General features: G+C 36.6%; 1 long non-coding RNA gene across 1 annotated transcript; it reads right to left on the bottom strand.

Annotated features, from left to right (window-relative positions):
* Positions 1–214: 214 nt before the first annotated feature.
* LOC135181054 (uncharacterized) lies at positions 215–4,891 on the bottom strand. Its single transcript, XR_010304682.1, has 2 exons — positions 4,195–4,891; positions 215–1,742 (listed from the first exon to the last, which is right to left on the bottom strand). It is a non-coding gene; the product is annotated as an uncharacterized LOC135181054 (long non-coding RNA).
* Positions 4,892–5,468: the final 577 nt, after the last annotated feature.

The following is a 5,468-nucleotide window of genomic DNA, read 5'->3' as shown; positions in this document are numbered from 1 at the left end:
AAATCAGCACAATCTGTAAAATGAGAGATATTTCTATTTTGTCCTCTTTATGCTGTAAGCTCTTCAGAGAAGAGTTGAAAAATAATGAAGAAATAATCACATGATAAAAAATATTTTAAAATTGAAAAAAATTCACAAGCAGGTTGGGATTAATTCTGATTTATTATTTTCTTTGACAAAACCTACTCATTACTTCTAGTAGAAAAATTACTAGTTTGCTGAATTCAGACACAAAAATGTACTTCCCAATATTCTATCTTTGCTTTGAGTTCCTTTCAATTGCTTGTGGCAGCTATGTTTTGTTCTATTACAGTATGATAAACACTATCATTTAAAATCTTTTCTCAGGAAAGTTCTAACTATACTCAGCTGTGCAACTGTTCTAACCCAAAAAATGATTGTTATTTCTGTAGAGTGGTCTTCATGGAACATTAGTGCCTGCCAATAGTAAGTGAGACCTCGGATCCCAAATTACCATTTTCCACAAAATTTAGCACAGAAGTAGCTATTTTCAGTAGTAAATTAAACAATCTTATGTATGAAAGCCCAAACATTACTACAGAAGGCACAGAATATTCTCTAGGAAGAAAAAATTATGTTGCTGCTTTATTTATATAGAATGACCTCACCAAAAAAATTGTAGTCAAGTCCTGAGGTTAACTAGGGTGCAAAGTTTTCCATAAATACACTTGAGTCAACAGAAAGTTGCAGATTTAGCAGTACATTAGTTTAAAAAGAATGAAAAATACTGAGGATATTTGACAACATAAGTTAAATTTTAATGAAAACAAAGGACAAACAAATTAAATATACAATTGATTCGTGGTATGGTATGAGATTCAATCTAGGGCAGAGGAGTTTAATTTTTCACAAGAAAAGTTGAATAATGTAGCTTTAAATCAACTGATTTTCTTCTTCTTTTGTATTCCAAGTCATTCAACAGATCAAAAATGCAGTTATTTGCACAGCTTTAATGTCAACATCAGAAGCAGAACTAGAATTCTCCAAGGCTAAGTATCACCACTCTTGCTTTTTCATACATTCAGGAGGAAATCACACTTGTGGCAAATGTCACGACCTCATCTTACCTTAATATGAGTTTCAGTTGGAATTTTTCCTATACACTTTACATACAACGTGCTTCTCACACAGTCAGTATGAGGAGTGGGCCTCATCTAATTAAATACACACATACATATTTGAGCTACACAATGGACAGTTAGTTAACATAGGCAGGAAAATCCAAGATGTACAAATCTGCATGAAGAAAGCTTGATGAATCCCATTTCTGCCTGTACCTCAGGCTCAAAGTACATGATTTTCGTTCTACCTAGCACAGGACACAATTTGCCACAAGAAAAAGCTTTGATAAACCAGAACATTTCTCTTCAGCAATCTTTCTCATCAGTAAGAAAATTTCCCCGTAGGCAGGAGGAAGTGTACCATTCCTGGGACCAGCTGAGGTCTGTAATTGCCTGGGAAGCTTTCTTTTTCAACAGGTAGCCAAAGAGGATAACTTGGCTTAATGGTGCTGTTTCAGCATTAACTTCTTTGGCAGTCATGGTAAACATTTTCAAGATAGGAAACAGGTGTTCCAACATGCTTCACTGGGCAGAACGAAGAACAATTCCCTCCCAGGTGTCATTGTACATGATGTATCCAATGATTGCTACTTTCTGATCAAGAATACGTTCACTCATGTAGTAGAAAGCAATCCATCTGGTTTTGTAGTCTGGAATGAGCTGTTGAAGTAAAAAGTCATTACTTGGATGGGGAGGAGGGGAGTACTCTCTTGAAATAAAGCTGGCTGAACGTTGGAAATGTGACTAGAATATTAAATGCTTGTTGTTTCATATAGGAGAGGCATATGTAGGTGTGAGGGAATAAGAAGATGAAAGGAGAAGTCTAATTAAAGCAAAAATCCCAGATATGAATCTAAGACTTATCCAGTGTATGCTATTGTTCTAGAGGCAATGAAGGTCACTTGACAATCTAGTTCTGCGAGCAAAAGCATAGAATGTTTTGGGTTGGAAGGCACCTTTAAAGATCACCGGATCAGAGGATCACAGGATTGTAGGGAACGCATCTCCAGACATCGAGTCCAGTCCTCGTGCCTGAGCAGGACCATGATCTAGTTCAGGTCACCCAGGAACATATCCAGATGGGTCTTCAAAGTCTCTGAGAGGACAGCTCCAGTACTTCTCTAGGGAGCCTGTTTCAGTGCTCCATGACCCTTACAGTAAATAAGTTCCTCATCATGTTGAGCACTTCCTGTGCTGTAATTTATATCCGTGGCCCCTTTGCCTATCACAGGACACAAGTGAGAAGATCATCTAGCCCAATCTCCCCTTTAATATACCAGAACAGTTACCATTAATGCAGCAGTCATACTAAAAAGTCTGCATTACCCTTACTTGACTGGAAATAGACATTTTCTCCTCTAAATATAAAAAAGATTTCAGCATTTTAGCTGCATTAGTCACCTCGTGACAACTGTTGGCAAATGTTGCCTGCCCTTGGGGTGATCACAACGTACAATGAAACACCTGCATTACCTAGAAAAGCTCAAAATAGGCTTTTGATGAAGTGAAGGGAGAATGCTTTTGGAACTAATTTTTGTACATGAGGAAAATAGCAAATAACTTTTCAGGATATTAACTTTTATTTCCTAGAATCAGGCCTAACTTTAATGGTATTATGTTCTTGAAATGTGTAGAAGTGCTTATTTACTTCAAGAATTATACTAGAAAATCAGTTCCCTACCACTGTGAGCTCAGCCTAGAAAGTAGTGGATCATATTTCACTATTATTCTATTGTGCTTTATTGTATCTTCATGTCTCTGTGAAATGTACAATTTTGTTCAGCAATTTTGGCATCTCAAACCTAAAAACTCCTTTTTGCCTGTTGTTTTTCCATTGAGCTATGGAGTACCCCTTTCAGAAAGAGAAAAGATATACAAATTAAAGTGACAGCGAGTTACAGAAAACTGACTTTAGTGGTCCTCTATTCTCTGCAGAAGGTGTTATTAAGGAAATATGAATACTCTGAGATAAGAGATTTAAAAGGACACAGAGTAGTTTCAAGTATTTTTCAGTTGAGAAGACCATGTCAAATACTTGAAGGATATCATCTTACATGTGAAAGAAAAGCAAAACAAGGTATTCATTCACCACTCTGCATTAGCAGGTAGGTGTTCAGGCATCTCTGGAAAACAGGTCTCTGTCATGTGTAATAGTAACTTGGGAAGACTAATGTCATATCTTCTAGCATTCTCCACTTCGTTCTCTCCCACTTTTTATTGTTGACTCTGGCATCATATGATATGGGATATTCTTTTGGTCATTTGAGCCCAGCTGTCCCAGCTGTGTCCCCTTCCAACTTCTTGCCCACTCCCACACTATTGACTGGTTTGGTAGTGAGGAACATAAAAAGGCCTTGAATCTATGTAAGCACTGTTGAGCAGCAACTAAAACATCTCCGTGTTATCAACAGTGTTTACAGCAAAAATCCAAAACATAACTCCATACTAGATACTATGAAAAAATAACTCTATCCAAGACAAAAATCAGTGCAATTTCTACCTCTTATTCAGCGTCATTTACATCATGTTCAGATCTCACACTATCCGAAACACGCTCATAACCACTATTCCTCTTCCCATCCTTTAATATATACACAGATATTATTCCCAAATCAAATAAATTCCAGGTTCACACACACACAAATAAATGTGAAAACTCCCATAACTAAATCAACTAAATCAGAAATTCCACATCAGAGAACAGCTTGGAAAGCTGAAGATCTCTAAATGACATTCTATGAGCCTAATGTTATGAGTGAGTCCATGATAGCACTGAGAGTGCTCCTTTGACAAATTTATGGTTAATTTCCAGCTCAGATGGGCAATGTCAGTAAACCTAATTCAAATAGTGAAATAAAAGGGGAAAAGAACTGGAAAAAGCAACAAGTATGATCAAAGAGCTTTCTCAAGAAAAATGGTAGCATAACAAATCCTCTAGTAGCTTGAAATTCTTCTGTTTGGCAGGTTGTAGATCTGTGAAACTCCTTAAGATCTCAATGAATTCAAGATAGTTTCACTGTTAATGGAAGACTGAACAATAGAGGAAGGTTCCACAAGAGGTCGCTGTATTGGCTAAGCAGAGGTATGGGATGAAAGAATCTCAGTTACTTACTTTGTTCATAACTGCTCCTACATGTCCATGTGAAAATAGGTATCTGAAACTAAAATGGAGGATTAAATGCACAATTTTCTCAACCAATACAGCCATTTTTTATGTCTTTGGGGACATTTTTGCCACAGACCTTAGAAGCACCAAGTCTGATAATTTAAGCCATAATTACTTAATTTCTACCACTCTCAATAGAGACACAATAATTAACTATTCCTTGGTTTCCAAATATCGTTTAGAAACATTACAAGTTTACTTTCTCCTTCCATTTTTCAGCCAAGAAATCTGCCTTCAGAAGAAGAGAAATGTTTAGTTTTATTGTTTAAGATTTTCTTGTAGAAGTAGTTTGTTTAAGTAGAATACATTTTGCTATACAGATAGCAGGAAAAGCCCTCTGATGAAAAAATGTAGGAAAGTTGCAGAGAACAAAGCTACTCATGATGTCATTTGTGGATATACAATTTCTTTCCCATCAGTGTGACAGTCCATATTAATACTGAATTTTGTCAGTATGGAAATTGTTAAATATGTCAAGAAATTTGGGAGGATGATATGTGCTTCAATTTATTCTTATCCCATTGTAATCTGCAGCCAAAGTGACACTTTATCCTTACATACTGGATTTTACTGGGGGAAGAAAATGTTGTGATTTTGGTTTTCCCCATTAAGTTAATGCAGAAGAATTTAATAAGACTTGCATTGTTCCTTGCAAAATCACAAAGGCATAAATGAGATGTATCAGACAGATCCCATTGTATATTCATGCAGACATCTACAGCTATTCTGATGTATTGCTAAAAAAACCCACAACTGCATTGTTTACAGTATTTTTTTAAATTGATCTAAATGAGCAACTGAAACTAAATTACTGAGACATGTGCTTTCTTCCTATTGCAGTTTGACTCGCCCATATGTTCCAAAAAAGGAGAGGTTTCATAGTCAGGCCAAAAATCCCACAGAGGAATAATTGATGAGATCTGAATCACTTCATTTCTCTGATAGAAAAGGGATTGTTTTTATGCTCTTGCATCTTTTGGTCCTTCCTCAGCCTTAATGACATTCAGACAGTGCCACTTAGAATTAGTGTCATGAGATACAGGAACAGGACACATGAGATACTGTGTTCAGTTCTGGACCACCTAGTTCAAGAGGGGCATAGAACTGCTCTAGAGTGTCCAGTGCAGAGCCACAAAGATGATTAAAGGAATGGAGCATCTCTCTTACAAGGAGAAACTAAGCAAGCTGGGACTCTTTAGCTTGGAGGAGATGGAGGTGAC

The sequence above is a fragment of the Pogoniulus pusillus genome, chromosome 14 (assembly GCF_015220805.1).
Source record: "Pogoniulus pusillus isolate bPogPus1 chromosome 14, bPogPus1.pri, whole genome shotgun sequence".
NCBI lineage: Eukaryota > Metazoa > Chordata > Aves > Piciformes > Lybiidae > Pogoniulus > Pogoniulus pusillus.
The sequence above is the reverse complement of the archived record's forward strand: the minus strand, read 5'-3'. Positions and strand labels throughout refer to the sequence as shown.